Genomic DNA, 16,456 nt, shown 5'->3' with positions numbered 1-16,456 from the left:
TGGATTTCCTGCATGGCAGGGGGTTGGACTGGATGGCCCTTGTGGTCTCTTCCAACTCTATGATTCCATGATTCTATGATTCTGTGCATGGTCAGGTAGGCTGTTTATGTCTCCCCCATGTTGCAATTGTCAGTGTATTGGCTAACAAACGGTTGTTAGCCTTTGAAAAGATGCACTTAAATAGAGGATAACTGTCCTTGTTGTAGACATATTCAAAGACACAGTCACATCAGTCTGTATTAGTATCCAGAGAGATCTTGTACAACCTTTGAGGTTAAATGAAAGAAATTTGCAGCATAAAAATTTGTAGATAAAATCTGCTTCATCAGATGTATGGAGCAATGCATGAGCTGTGTGTGTATATATGTTGGACTGCAAACTCCCCTTGTCAGGGAATAAATGTCTAGAAATAAAATAGCCTGAGGATGGTGGCTGGCCTTACTACTGCCATCTTGCCCAACTACCATCCCTATTGCACTGCCCATCGAAGCCATGTTAGATGGGCTTTAGAGTCTAACACATCAGAATAAATGGATGTTTATGCTTGTGGTCCTTACCATTATCGAAATCATGCCAGGCACTATGGTCAGCCCCGCTGCTGTGGGCCCTTTCACAATACAGAGAAATAATATTATAATTACACTTTAACAGTCATTGGTCCATCCTATGGAATCCTGGGATTTGCAGTTTAGGGAGGAGAAGTGAAAACTGCAAACTGCAGGATTCCACAGGATGCAGCCTTGGCAGTCAAAGGGGAATCATAGTGCTGTAACTGTGTAGTGTGCATGTCTGCATGCCAGATTGTGGAAGGCTAAGTGTCAGGGTTCATGGTGAATATTAAGCTCACCTCCTGCTGCACAGCAGTGGCCTTTCAACCCCAACCCCCCCCAACCAGCTCAGGGAGAGGACTTGATGGAAGCGACTTCAGCCTCTGACAGATGTCAGAGACAAAAGGAGGTCATGGCTTTAAGCCCTGGATTCAGCGGCTGGGGGTGCAGCAGCTTTAATGCAAAGAAAAGCCAAGGAGAGTCCCTTGGAGCTCAACCCCTACTCCCAGCGCTTGAGAAAGAAGACATGGGGGAGTGTGCCCATACCAACTAACCATGCCCCTAACAAGACATTATGCTCCTTCTCAGAAGGGCAGGATGACACACATTTTTAAAAAGTTCGACTTCTCAGAATGTGCCCCAAAGATTTCTAATGTCTTCTGCTGCAAAACAAATACGCATATACAAAACCAAGCAGCCTGTTAGCAGATTCGTACTCAGCAAATGCAAGAAATGAAAGAATTCAAAAATATACCCATGTTAGTCTGCAGGATCAGTATGTAGAGATCTTGTAGTACCTTGGAGACTAACTGAAAGAAAGAAGTTGGCAGCATGAGCTTCTGAAGAAGTAGACTTAAGTCTATCAAAGCTCATGCGGCCCACTTCTTTCTTTTAGTTAGTCTCAAAAGTAACACAAGATCTCTCTACATACAAATGCAGGAAAAGGTCAAAAGGTGCAGGCCCTCTCAAGGGGCACCTGCTGAACCTCTCCATGCTATGGAGCTATAAATTAGCACACACAACCCCTTTGTGGGTCCTAAAATGGCTATTCCTTTAAGATTCCTTACCGTCACTGTCAACATGGAGAGAGATCTTGTAGCACCTTTGAGATTCACTGAAAGAAACAAGTTGGTAGCATGAGCTTTTGTACACTTCAACCTACTTCCTCAGATACACAACTATATATCTGAATTCTTTCACTACTGTCAACATTCGCTTTGTTTTGGCCCCTCCTCTTTTCTTATCTTGCCCCTTATCAGGCTTACATGTGTGTGTGTGTGTGTGTGAGGGGGTGTCTTCAAGTCTCCTGTCCACTTATGGTGACTCCATTAATTTCATAGGGTTTTCTTAGGCAAGGAAGACTCAGTGGTAGTTTTGCCTGTTCTTTCCTCTGAAATACAGCCTGTATCTCCCCTGATTAAAAGGAATGCTATCTAACACTGTCACACACCATCACAGCCCATGGATAATCCCACCTTCAAGAAGAGTAAGGCAGCCACTTCTTGCAGCAAATGTTCTAAGACACACAGAGCTGTCTGTGCCATACAGCCTCTCCTGCGCTCCCTTAGGTTGCCCTCAGCTGTGAGATGAAAGATGCTGTCCTCTAAAGATATAGCTATGTTAGTCTGTAGAATCAGTATGTAGAGAGATCTTGTAGACTAACTGAAAGAAAGATATTGGCAGCATGAGCTTTCATAGATTTAAGTCTACTTCCTCAAATGCATCTACTTCCAAATATATCTGAGGAAGTAGACTTAAATCTACAAAAGCTCATGTTGCCAACTTCTTCCATTTAGTCTCAAAGATGCTACAAGAGATTTCTACATGCTAATTTAATATGTATGTTCTGTATGTTGAAAGGCGGGATATCTTTTGCACCTCTGATAGCAAAATGTCTTGACCTGGGCCTGCACACAGAGTTCTGCTTTCTCTAGGCAGTATCAATTTCATATCTCTCTCTCTCTCTCTCTCTCTCACACACACACACACACACACACACACACACACAGGTCCATCAACAGTACTAAATTACAGCAGTTGGTTACCACTATAGCTGCCATGCCTGTATCCTACAAAATCATGGCATCTTAGTTTGGTAAGGTGCTTAGAATTCTCTGCTAGAAAGCTTTAGTAAACTCCCCTAAACTATAATTCCCATGGTAGCCTGAGGAGAGAGGGACTAAGGATTAAATCAAGGTATCTACGGTAGCAACTATTGTGCTGGCAAGAGTGGACTATAGCTCTCTCTAGCAGAGAATTCTAAATACAGTCAGCTCTCCTTATCTACCAATTCTTCTTCCATGGATTCAAGCATCCCTGATTCTGGGAATGAAACCCCAGAAGATACGTAGCACCCACTGTATCTCATTAATCTAGAAATCCCAGGATTTCAGAGGATGGAACAAGTGACATCAGATTGCTATAATTGTGCAATGTGGATAAATTTTGGGTTACCAGAGGCAGCTCTGCAGTTGGGTCTGGCTGACACCCCAATAGGATGGGAAGTATGAGACAAAACCTAGTAAAGGTGGATATTTTGGACAGATGTATCATTTTATCCTCATGGAAACTTCCTAAATGCAATTTTACAAGGAGCAGGCATCACATCAACATGGTATTGCCTCTCTCTTTTACACCCAATGTGCACCACATCTGGCCTTTCCATGCTTTTACTAGATGCTCAGTTTGCATCGATAACACATTTGCACAGCCAGTCAACACACATCATCCTCTTTCATGCATTCTCAGCATATAAATCCATTCATACTACCTGAGCAAGTTTTCACACGTGTGAAAAAACCATAACGAAATTAACTGAGGAGGGGGAAGAGAATGTGAGTGGGGCCACAAATCCTGCACTAGACCTTACAGAAAGCAATTACAGAAGATGAACAGGCTGGTGTGTGTCTTGCATCTTCTTTACTAAACCAGGTTACTTTACTGAGGTATTTCAGAAGTTTGTTAACAACCCATACGATATTTCTTAATAGAAATAATTAGCTGCACAGCAAAAGGATACCTCTGTACAGAGTAAGGAGATGGGAATATCTTGTCATGCACTTCCCTCTCACTTTAAGGCATACTCCCCAACTGTCTCCATTTGGCAGGAGCAGATCCAGTTAATCCTCTGATGTCCCACTTTTTAAGCTGCTTTTAAAATGTCCAAGTTTTTCTTTCCTCTTCCCGCTTCCCCGCTTTTCTTGTCAGTTTACTTCCATTGCTGCAAGCTGAGTTGGAAGTGCAGTAGTTTGCACTCAACTGACTCAGTAGGGAGGAACGCAAAATCTTGCCATTCCCAGTAGGCTCAGGCAAAAGCATACTGCTGCAGTCTCACCTATCTTGTCTGTTATTCCTCATTAATAACTTTTGCTGTCTCAACTGCACCCTGATGTCGCTTGGCCATATGTGTCCTGGTTTTCATCTGTTGGAGAGTATGATTAAGGCTATTTCACAAATGGAGAAAAACAGTTCAATCCTTGCAAAGAGGATGCAAAAGACAGGAGGAATAGGGGCACTACACTTCATGATTTGCCTTTGCATTCATCTGAGGCTGAGACAGTGTGGCTGATCATTTCAGGGTAGTCTGGAGAACAGATGTAAAAAAACCTTGCTTCTTGTGCTAGTCAAGACCGTAACATTCCCAGTACATACCCCACACCAAGGAGGGAGAGATTGAGTGGACCATGAATAGTGATGAAGGCATTGGAAATTCACAAAAAGAGTTTAGAATGGGGGAGAAGACTGGAGGTGGGAATTATGGCACCATAATCTGGACAGTTGATGTTCAGTTCTTTGTTTACTCACAGGCCCCTTCAACTTCAGCAGGGCTTCCTTCCCATAAAATCCCACATGTGTGTACATATAGGATTACAGGTACATTCTCTGCTTATTTACTCAGAAGCAAGCATACCCTGCTGGATACAACAGGCCCTACTCTCAAGTAGATGCCAGTCCGGGCTTGCCTCTTTCTTTAAATCATCTCCATGGATGATAGAGCAGCAAGGAAAAGGTTTTGGCTTTACTCCAGTCTTGTCAAAATAAGCAGCCTCCAGCAACTATGAGACAATACGAGTTGTTTTTGGTTTGAGTTTTTAAATCCCTGTCCTCTCACATGGGAAGAAAAGCCCCAGCCGAGGGGAATGATCCCCCTTTTGTCTCCAGTATTTGCAAAGGAGCTGTGGCAAAGATGCTTTTCCAGAGTTGGAGGGACACAAAACAGGAGTGAGCAGACTCCAGGCTTGCAGGACCTACCATGTTTTTCACTAGAAACATGAGATCCACCAACTGGATGCTGATGCGCACCATAAGAATGAATGAGCCTAGGAGTATTGGCTTGAGTAGCACAACTGAATGGAGATCATAGTGGATATAGCTGCAAAAAAAATCCACTTTGGGTTACCTCCTTCCAGCTTTCTTCATTACAAGGGTATGATTTAATTTAGAGTAAGGGGTGTCATTTTATTGCTACTGTTTTTTTTGTCACTGGGGTCAGAAATCCTGGCCAACTGATGGCAAATCATTCAGGGATTGATCTGGCTGGATGGCTTAGGTTGATGTCTCTGGCACAATGTGGGCCCAAAGTCCCTCAGATGTAGGTACTCATAACAGGCTCCTTGCAAAACCAAATGAAATGCTCTTGGGCAACTTGGGTGACCTGCTGTTGGCTGCAATCTTGTACACACTGTTGTTGTTGTGTGACTTCAAGTCGTTTTTGACTTATGGTGACCCTAAAGTGGACCTATTGCAGGGTTTCCTTGACAAGATTTGTTCAGAGAGGGTTTGTCTTTGCATTCATCTGATGCTGAGAGAGTGTGACCTGCCTAAGGTCACCCAGGTTTCCATGGTTGAGGATTTGAACCTTGCTCTTAGAGAGGCAGTGTGGCGTAGTGGTTTGAGCATTGGACTATGACTCAGAAGACCAGGGTTTGATTCCTATGACACCCACTGGGTGACCTTGGGCAAGTCACACTCTCTCAGCCTTGGCAAACCCCTCTGAAAAAATCTAGCCAAGAAAACCCCGTGAAAACTTCGCCTTAGGGTCGCCACAAGTTGGAAATGACTTAAAGGCACACAACAACAACTGGAGTCACAGTCCAACACACAAACCACTACTCCACTAAGGAATAAACCCCACTGAAACCAGACCTCTGCCCAGGAAGATGTTAGAACCCCTGAACGTGGTGAGCGAAACCCCAGTTCAATTCACACCACCTCCACATTAACACACACACACACACACACACACACACACACCGGGGGGGGGGGGGAAATAATGGACACACCAGGTTTCCCCCTCTTCCCCACCTCTGTCTGGCACTACAGAGTTAAAGCCCTTTAGCCCCAGATTTAAAGGATTGAAATCCACCTTCTCTAAAGGAGCCATGGACAGAGGCTGCATCTGCATCCAGGCCCCAAGGTGACCAGAGGTCCTCACTGCAAAGGAGGACAAGGCACTACAAAACAGAAAAATGTGGGACATGACCAAATACATGCGAAAAAAACCACTCCTATAAATATAAATGCCCACTGCCATGCTGAAAGTGGAGGACATTTTGGGATTCCACCTGGGCAGATGGTTCAAATGTAGGGCATGTCCTGGAAAAGGAGGATGTTTGGTCAACCTGCCTGGGGCACAGTAGCTACAAAGTGTCATGGCCACGGTGACCAGAGGTCCTCACCGCAACGGAAGGCAAGGCACCACAAAATGTAGGACCTGCAAGAAAATTGGAGGACACTGCCAGATAACAGCTAAACCACTCATATAAAAATGCTCAAAATGGAGGACCATTTTGGATTCCCCCCTGGACTGAAGCCTGAAATGGAGGACATTTCCTGGACAAGGACGACTACCCGGGACATAATGGCATAGGGGGAAAGTGGCTACCTGGTAGGCTGGCTGGCCAGTGTCCCTGGAAGGGGACAAGGGGTCATGGCCAGGGTGACCAGAGGACAGCAAAGGAGGACCAAGCTAAAACCACTCATATAAATAACAATTCCTACTCCTTACGGCATGCTCAAATGTAGGGCATGTCCTGGGAAAAGAGGACATATCTGGTCACCCTGCTTTCTTGGGGGATGAGTAGAAGAAAGACACAGTGACCAGAAATCCTCACAGCCAAGGAGGGCAAGGCGCCACACAAAATGGAGGACAGTCAATAAAAATGTAGGACTCTGCCAAACAAAAAGCTAAAGATACTCACATATAAAAAATGTAAATCTATGCTGCTTTTGTTGCTGCTGTATGCCTTCAAGTTGTTCTCTATCAGCTTTGTTCAGAGGAAGCTTGCCACTGCCTTCCCCCTGGAGAGGCTGAGAGAGTGCCTTGCCCAAAGGTCACCCCAGTGGCTTTGCCCTGCTCAAAAAAAGGAGGACCTTTGGGGATGGGGTGGAGGACACGTCCTGGAAAAGGAGGACCCTGGGCTGCGCTCCGGCCTCCCTTCTCCCTCCAAAAAGCCCAGCATCGGCCTAGACTGCAGTGGTCCCCAAGCGGAACCCTGGCTTTGAATGATTTTGGACTTCATCTCCCAGAAGCCTCAGCCGTGTTGTCCAATAGCCTGGGATTCTGGGAGTTGAAGTCCTAAATCCTTTAAAGAGCACAGGTTGGGGACAACTGGCCTAGAGGGAGCAGAAGAGAAGGACTCACCCAGAGGCCGGGGGAGGCGGAGAGAGTGCCCAGGAGGAACAGCAGGAGGCGACCGCACCATCTCCTGCCTCTGCGGCGTCTGCTGTGTCCGGACGGAGCGATGCCTCCCGAGACCACTTCGGAAGACTAATGACGTCACGGTTTCAAAGCCTCGGGGCCCCGCCCTTCATCCTGGCGCGCGGCAGCCAATCAGCGCCTTCGGAGGACCAGGCGTCCAAGGGGCCGCGTGGCGCAGAGGGCAGAGCGCGGGACTCCCGCTCAGGAGGCGAGGAGGAAACCCCGGTTCGAGGCCCGCTGGGGGATCTCAGGGAAGGCAAGGGCTGAGTAAGGAAATGAGTAATAAGCAAGCAAACCCTGGACAAGAAGGAGGTTTCTTCAGATCCCTGTATGGCCCTCAAGGGAAGGGCAAAAGAAGGTTAAGAGGTGATATGATAGCCCTGCTTAAGTATTTGAAGGGATGCCATACTGAGGAGGGAGCAAACTTGTTTTCTGCTGCTCCAGAGAACAGGACCCAATGGAGCAATGGATGCAAGCTCCAGGAAAAGAGATTCCAGCTCAACATTAGTGGGAACCTCCTGACAGTCAGAGCTGTTTGATGGTGGAAGAAACTCCCTTGGGAGTCTATAAACAGAGGCTGGGTGGCCATCTCTCCGGGGTGCTTTGATTGTGAATTCCTGCATGGCAGAAGGGGGTTGGGCTGGGGGGCCCTGGGGGTCTTTTCCAACTCCATGATTCTAAGTCAACAACTCCTCCCAGGCTGAGCTCCTGCTCTGCTCCTTGGGTGTTGGGCCGAGCATCCCCAGAAGAGAAGAGAAGGGCAACAAGGAGCTGCCAAGGGTTGGAGTGGTTTCCAAAGAAGGAAAGAAAAGATAAGAATCTAGATTGGTGTCGATTTTTCAAAGCCAGCCAATTTTAGAAAGCAGGTTCCCAATTCTCTTCCTCCCGTTCTCCACCTGTAGAAATAGCTGGGTTGCTCTCTGAAGGAGGCCGGACTATATCCCTGGCACATGAATAGTTTTGCAGAAGCACACCCAGGTTGGGCAGCCCAGTGATATCGATATCGCCTTCAGAAAGGGAGATAGATGCAGCAGATCTGCTCTTTGCTGGCTCTCTGGAGGCTAGTAAAAATGACTTTCCCCCCAATGCCTTCTTAACTATATTCTGTTTCAATCTTTCTGTATTGAAACCTTTGAGTGCTGCTATTTTCCCCCCATTATTTCTTTGTATGATTTGGGTATTGCTTGTTTTAGCCTTATAAAAGAGTGTTCATATATTTAGCTTCTCTCGAGAGCTCTCTTTTTGAGGCCCTGGGCAGGATATAAACTTCAATACTCAAAGGAAGGGACAGCTTCATGCCGGCTGCCGTTCTAAACTTCAGCATCTGTGTCAAATTTACTCTGCAAACTGAACCAGCTCTGTTCTGCATGCGCTGAAGGCACTGCAGCAAAGCAAGGGGAAAGGGGCCCAGTGGATCCTTCCCAACACTCTTAGTACCTCCTCTTTGTTTCTTGTGTGCTTTCGAGTTGTTTCTGACTTATGGCAAACCTGTCACAGAGTTTTCTTGGCATTATTTGTGCAGAGGAGGTTTGCCATTGCCTTCCCCTGAGACCGAGAGAGTGTGAGGTTGTATCCATACTGCAGAAATAGTCTAGCTTGACACAGCTTTAACTGCCCTGGCTCAATGCTATGGAATGCTTTGATTGAGATTTCCTGCATGGCAGAATGGGGTTGGACTGGATGGCCCTTGCGGTCTCTTCCAACTCTTACGATTCTGTGAATGTTGGCAACTGTAGTTTTGTGAGACATTTAGTCTCCCCTGTCAGAGAACTCTGTGCTACAGCAGACTACAAATCCTACAAACCCACAGCCTTGAGCCAGGGTAGTTAAAGTGGCGTCAAACTGGATTATTTCTGCAGTGCGGCTGCAGCCTGACATGCTCAAGATCACCAATTGCTTTTCCATGGATCAGAGATTTAAACCCTGGTCTCTAGCATCGTAGTGTACCATTCAAACCTCTCCATCAGTTCCTCCTTGCTGGCAGAGACTGTCTCCTGGGCCTGCCCACATCTTCAACAGATTGCTCCCTCTGAGGAAAGGATAGAACAGAACTATTTTGCACAAATTCAAAGTGCTAGTGCCCCCCATTTAATGAGGCAGCTAACTATCTGCCAGGTAAAAGGCAGAGCCCAGCTGTTCCTGCACTGTTAAGGCAAGTTCCTAGCTTTGTGAGAACAAAGCAACTATTCATAACCTACAGATAAAATGTTACCGCCTAATTTTTGCAGATCTGTTAAAGGCCCAGCCATAAAGGCTTGTTCAGACATTGGCAACCCTTCTTGTTCTTAGCCTTGACTATAGGAGCTGGAAGAACAGCAGCCCCTCTAAAGGGGAGACAAAGACTGACTGCTCCCTGGCCCAGGGCAATGAGATCACCTAGGAACTTGCTACATCAACCTTTAATTGTCTGGAACATCCCCACTGCAAACCTAATTCTTAAGGCTCTCCATCATCCTTGCTGCCTTTTCCCATGTTTCTCATCATGTGCTACTGTTTTCGAGCTGTGTCTACATCCGCAGGAGGGCATTGCCACCCCCATAGAACAGCCGAGGAGTCTATCTCAGCCACTTTTCCTACAGACCTCTCCAGAAATTAGGCCAACAGGAACTTAGTATGGTCAGTACAAGCTCAATATGGGATGTTTGTCAGCCTTCCTTATCCACGGATTCAAGCATCCACGGCTTGAAAATATTTTAAAAATATAGAAATCCCAAAAAGCACACCTTGATTTTGCCATTTTACTATGCTACTGTTTTTAATAGGACTTGAGCACCCATGGATTCTGGTATCCACGGGAGGTCCTGGAACGAAACCTCAGCAGATACTGAGGGCTCACTGTGCTTGCTAATACCTTGTCTTAAAATTAGTTCAACATGTCTTAAAACAGTCATACCCAAAATTTGGTCCTTCAAGTGTTTTTGGACTTCGGCTTCCAGAAGCCCCAGGCTGCTTGGCTCAGGTTCAGGAATTCTAGGAGCTGAAGTCTAAAACATCTGGAGGACCAAAGTTTGGGAACTACTGTCTTAAAATCCCACCCTTCTGTCTATGTCTGTTCCTGGCCAACCTTCATGGCAAGAGTGGGCAACTATGTCTATGAGAGAATTTGGTGAGATTTGTTCAGAGGGGGTTTGCTATGGCCTTCCTCAGAGGCTGAGAGAGTGTGACTTGCCCAAAGTTTCCACTGCTGAGAGGAGACTTGAACCTTGATCTCTTGGAATCCTAGTCCAACACCTCTCTAGCTCTCTGGGCAACTATGATTCTCCAGATATTGGTAGAGTGTAGTTCCCATAGTCCCTCACCAGTGGCTATGCTGGTTAGGGAGAATGGAAGTTGTCATTCAGAAAACATCTGAAAGGCCACACATATATTATGAAATAAGGCAATATAGCTTTAACCTCTGCTGTCCTTTTCTCTTGAAAAGCACTCATTTAGCTGTCCTTTGAACCCACTATGAGTTTTTATGTGTGTGTCAAACCCATTGCTTGCCAATCATTTACACACTTTTAACATTTGCAATTAATTATTTCCCTTTTCCTGGACCCTTTCAGTATTTTTAAACCTTATGCCAAGCCTTGTTAAGAAGGCCTTCATAGATAATGGAGGTTACTTGCTCCTTGTCCTCTCATGAAAGAATAGGATCACTTACAAATGTCTATTGATTCAAAGTACAGGTCACCATGACTGACCAGCTTCATAAAATATGCCTTAAACCAAGTTTACCTTTGGTCACCTAAAAGGAAACAGAAGTGACCATGATTGTCTAACAGCCAGGGACTCTTCAAACTAGACAGTGAAGAAACAGAAATAGTAAAAGAGTTCTCATACCTGGAATCAAACATTGATAGGAACGGGGACTGCAGCCAGGAAATCAGAAGAAGATTAAGAATGAGGAGACCGGCTATGAAAGAACTAGAAAAGATAATAAAATGCAAAGATATACAGTACAACTGAGCACAAAAGTTAGAATCGTATAAGCCACTGTATTCCCTATTGCCATGTATGGATGTGAGAGCTGGACAGTTCTGAAAGAAGATAGGAGGAAAATCAATTCATTTGAGCTGGAGAAGAGTGCTGAGGATCCCATGGGTGGCCAAAAAGACAAACAAATGAGTGATAGAACAGATCAAGCCTGAATTTTCCTGGAAGCCAAGATGACAAAACTATGGTACTTTGGACACATAATGAGAAGGTATGACTCATTGGGGGAAATAATGCTAGGAAAAGTGGAAGGAAGTAGAAAGAGAAGAAGGTCGCATGCTAGATGGAGGGACTATTAAGACCATGGGTATGAGTTTACAGGAACTAAGTAAGCAGAGCAGTGGAGGACAGGGAATTTTGGAGAAGTGTCATCCACAGAGTCGCCATGGGTTGACATCAATTTGAAGGCGGTTAACAAGAACACACACATCCAAAGGGTGCTCAACAATGGCTCATTTTCATCCTGGAGAGAAGTGACCAGTGGGGTCCCACAGGGCTCTGTCCTGGGGCCAGTACTGTTCAACATCTTTATCAATGACTTGGATGACAGAATTGGGGGCATACTTATCAAATTTGCAGATGACACCAAATTAGGAGGAGTAGCTAATACCCCTGAGGACAGGATCAAGATTCAAAATGACCTTAATCGATTAGAAAGCTGGGCCAAAACTAACAAAATGAATTTCAACATGGAGAAATGTAAGGTACTGCACTTAGGGCGGAAAAAGCATGAGTGACACCTGGCTGAATGAAATTACGTGTGAAAGGGATCTGGAAGTCCAAGCACACCACAAATTGAACATGAGTCAACAGTGCGATGTGGCAGCTAAAAAGGCCAATGCGATTTTAGGATGCATCAATAGATGTATAGTGTCTAGATCAAGGGACGTAATAGTGCCACTCTATTCTACTTTGGTCAGGCCCCACCTGGACTACTGTGTCCAGTTCTGAGCACAATTTAAAGAGGACATTGAGAAACTGGAGCGTGTCCAAAGGAGGGTGACTAAAATGGTGAAGGGTCTGGAAATCATGTCATATGAGGAACGACTCAGGGAGCTGGGGATGTTTAGCCTGGAGAAGAGAAGGTTAAGAGGTGATATGATAGCCCTGTTTAAATACTTGAAGGGATGTCATAGTGAGGAGGGAGCAAGCTTGTTTTCTGCTGCTCTAGAGACTAGGACCTGGAGCAATGGATGCAAGCTACAGGAAAAGAGATTCCACCTCAACATTAGGAGGAACTTCCTGACAGTAAGGGCTGCTCGACAGTGGAACACACTTCCTAGGAGTGTAGTGGAGTCTCCTTCTCTGGAGGTCTTTAAACAGAGGCTGGATGGCCATCTGTCAGAGATGCTTTGATTGAGATTTCCTGCATGGCAGAATGGGGTTGGACTGGGTGGCCCTTGCGGTCTCTTCCAACTCTATGATTCTACCCTTAAGACCATTTTGCAACAAACCATCCATAGCCAAAAGCCTGTCTAAATAAAACCATCTTTGCTGCTGGTGAAGAGAAAGCAGACAGAGGAACTACCTAGCCTCCCGTGCTAGAGAGTGTCACAAGCTGGGAGCAGCCACCAAGAATATTCCTGCCCCTGATATATCTGTGATGGTGGTGGGACTGATGGAAAGCTCTCTTAAACTTGGACAGGCTCACATAGGGTGATGCAGGCTAGCGTCCTATGAGGGGCATATTTATGTGCACATTAACCATACCTGTGCATATGGTTTTTCTCACTGTGTAGGTTTGTTTTTTATTTTAATATTTATTTAATCGCTGTCGAGGTTGGCATTCACTTCCCCCCTCTGCAGTTACCATCCTGCCCCAAAAACTTCCATAGCCTTGCTAAAGCATCCCCCCACCCCAGCCAATTCATACCTGGCAGGGAGTGGAAGTTGCAGGATTTGGCTATGCTGTATTCCCATTGGCAGACGTGAAAGATTGCCTCAGCTGCTGCAACTTCTGGAGGGACTCCAGTAGCTGAGGTAATCTCTTCATGTCTGGCAACCCTTCACATTCCCTGGCCGGCACAGATGGGCTGCAGGAAAAGGCTGCAGTAACTCCAGGGTGGTGATAAATAGCCCAGCATAGCAGTAGCTCCCCATGTCAAGCCCTGCTTGACCTCTGAATCAGAGGAGGCTGAGAGCTGTGGGGACATGCCAAAGTGGCCCCAACAGGTGAGCCTGCAGCCAGCAACCACCAGAGCCAAGTTTGCCATAACTTCCCCTCCTCCCAGAGGACAAGACAAATTTACCAGTACCTACCCCCACAGAGAGAAACCAGGAAAGATGTTGGCGTTCTCCGTGGTTAAGAGCAGGCCATTTCTAACTCCACTCAGAAGCAAGTGCCATTTCGAAGTTCACCGTAATTGTGTAAGTTAGCGTAGCACTACCAAAGAGATACGGGTAACCAGAACTCTCCTTGCTCCACAAAAAAAAAAAACCAACCCTGTCATGTGGTTCTGTTTTAGCTTGTTAACTGCAACTGTACCTGGAGTCCTTTCTCCACTGAAAATCAACACAGCAACACAAGTCTCAAGAGGAATATGGATCATAGGATTGCTGCAACATGTGATTTAGCTACATTACATTTTCCTAATGGTAGATTTGACATATATGACCATCCCCACTCTATCTATGACAGGATTTTTTGGAGTGAAGTTGGAAAAGATGGGGAGAAAATGGCTAGACACCAGTCAAGGTACAGGCTAGTCAAGAGAACAAAGGTCTTAACTCTGTTAATTTTTATGTCTGAATTGTACAAACCATCCAGTTTTTGCATTAACTTGTTTTGAGTTCTCAGAGAAATGTTGAGGACTTCTAGGGGTTTGTCTGAACTGCTTAAAAACCCTTTAAAAATTCACTGTCCTCCCACTCTGGGGGAATAAGGACACAGCACACATGACCCTAACCACACCAGATCCACACCTACTAGTTTTTAAATGGGTTTTTGCCTCCATTTTAATGCCCTGCCCTGAACAGTGAGGTTTTTTGCTTCTCCTCCTCCCTCAGCAGCACCACTGCCATCAGCCTGCAGCCACTTGCTAAGGTTAGCTGAGATGCCTAGATCACATACTGCGCACCTTGTTTGCCTCCCCAACGGGCATGCCAGCAGAGCCATTGCTGCCAAGGAGGAAGGAAAAACCTCATGTTTGTGTCAAGATCTGGCCCAGACAAGGTTTGAAAGTGGTGGCAGTAGCAACGGTGGTAGAAGCAGTAACAGCAGACCCAGGAAGCTCAACAAGGACAGTTGAGAAGCATAGACAATCTACCCTATGTTTCTGTGGAGAAAAGGGTCTGCAGGGTGGCTCCAGACAGGACAAGAGTCCATTTGAACCTTTGCCCCTAGTGTAGACTAGCCCTAGTAGATCAGGGTTTCCCTAGCATTCTGTGAGAGAACATGAATGGAAAAAAAACCCCCATAACTTTTTGACCTGCAGAAACACAATTTCTTCCAAGGCTTCTTCCAGGGCAGAAAGGTTGAGAGAGGCTGCATCATACCATAGGAAGCCTAATTATTATATGGCTGTCTTATTATTATTATTTATACCCCATTCTTTTCCCAAAACTGGGACTCTGGGCGGCTCACATTAAAAAATAGTACAATTAAAAGCATACAAAAATAGTACATTAAAATAGAATTAAATTCTTAGAATATTAAATAAATTATTACAATATTAAAATTCATATGGACTTAAGGCACTCCTACACAGGAACATCCGAGGAAAAACACCTTTCTAGAGTTATTTTGCTGCCTGTTCCTCCTGAAATCTACGACAAAGTCTTCCCAGATCACAGGGATAGCCCACTCTTGTGGTATAGTGTCATGTTTTGATTTGCTGCACATTTCCAAAAAGCCAGCACTCTAAGGAAAGAATTCTCTCTCTGTCTCTCTCTCTCTCTCTATACACGTGCACACACACACGCGTCACCTTGTGGACTTAAATTCTTTTTTCACCTCACTGAAGATCATTAACATGGTTGATTTTCTCCTCTAAATCTAAACCTGCAAGTGTCACAGTTACATAATAAATGAGAGCCAATCTCAAAGGAACAGAGAGCATTAAGGATAAACGTGAATACTACAGATAGGAGGAAAATAAAATGCACTTTAAAAAAGCTAGAAACACACTTTGTGTGTTACTATGTTTGCAAGGATGTACCATGGTTCTAAAACTTTTATTTCTGAATGGATGGGGGATGAGAGAGATTTGCAACATGAAAGGACTAAGGCTAGATTTGAAAATTCATGCACCAGCTAAAATGGATTGTGGCAATTAATTTCAAGGGAGGCAGCTATAACTGACAGTAAAATTTCATACATACATGTCTACTCAGAAGCAACATGTTCAATCAGTTCAAAAGGAATTTAATCTTTGATTATATAGAAATGAAAGTCTAAGAAAGCACTCTCATTTTTAGAGTATTAAAATTGCCTTTGAAGCATAACATCTGTGAAAACACAAAAACTCAGTTTTACTAAGATGCTTCACACATATGAAAACAAAAATAAATAAACCAACAGTAACCAGATACAAGAATTAAAATGTTAGTACTCCCCTGCAGAGAGGGGGAAAGCTTTGCTGGTCACCCATTACTACCCTTCCCTCCAAGCTGGATGACGGTTGCCTAGGCTGATATTCAGCCTAACAAAAAGGAGTGAAACATGAACTTGTGTGTTTTTACTAAATGCTGCAGGGTTTGGACAGCTCAAGAACACGTGATCTACATTCCACAACCCTGAGAGAAGTCATTTATTACAGTGGTTAAGCACACACCCCATATCTAATGCACTGAGCAGTCTGTTTTCAAGTCGCTTGGGGACACACAAGTTTGCATTCGCCCAAGATATAATAGTTATGATTACACAGAAATCATCTCAAGCTATCCCTGTTGAGCAGCATCTTTTTCTTAAAAGAGTTCCAAGAACAGAAATTTTACTCCATCTCCAGAAAGTATTTTGCTATGATGGAGTTTGGAAGACACCAGGGAGGAATTTGAGCTTGCATCCAATATTTACATGATGGTGTCCACACTACAGCAGGTATGAATAAAGAAACTATATTCCTCTGCTTCTATTAACGCAAAACAATACCAGTCCAAGGCAAGTGGTCTGCTTTCTTTTCTAACTAGCAACCTACTGAGATTACTGAAAAACACTTCTAATGGCTCTACATTTTTTTCTTGATACTTTGGAAAGGGAACCAATTAAAGACACAAAGAACAACAAACCATA

The 16,456-nt window shown here is 44.9% G+C and overlaps 1 protein-coding gene across 6 annotated transcripts in view; it reads right to left on the bottom strand.

The window, feature by feature from the left end:
- The window catches only part of NCKAP5L (NCK associated protein 5 like), a 75,690-nt gene extending 68,416 nt beyond the window's left edge, over positions 1-7,274 (bottom strand). For 4 of the 6 annotated variants that reach the window (XM_089480053.1, XM_089480042.1, XM_089480096.1 and 1 more), the window contains exons 1-2: positions 7,192-7,259; positions 1,616-1,662 (exon numbers count right to left, since the gene is read on the bottom strand). The gene's annotated coding sequence lies outside the window, so the exon portion shown is untranslated. Of the gene's footprint in view, positions 1-1,615; positions 1,663-6,748; positions 6,854-7,191 lie in introns of those variants that run through there. The other 2 variants (XM_089480079.1, XM_089480071.1) reach the window with 2 other exon arrangements.
- Positions 7,275-16,456: the final 9,182 nt, after the last annotated feature.

This window comes from Sceloporus occidentalis, unplaced genomic scaffold (assembly GCF_023333645.1).
Source record: "Sceloporus occidentalis isolate IW3139 unplaced genomic scaffold, rSceOcc1.0.p SCAF_1, whole genome shotgun sequence".
Lineage (NCBI taxonomy): Eukaryota > Metazoa > Chordata > Lepidosauria > Squamata > Phrynosomatidae > Sceloporus > Sceloporus occidentalis.
Note: the sequence above shows the minus strand (reverse complement) of the source record. Positions and strands in the feature narration are given on the sequence as shown.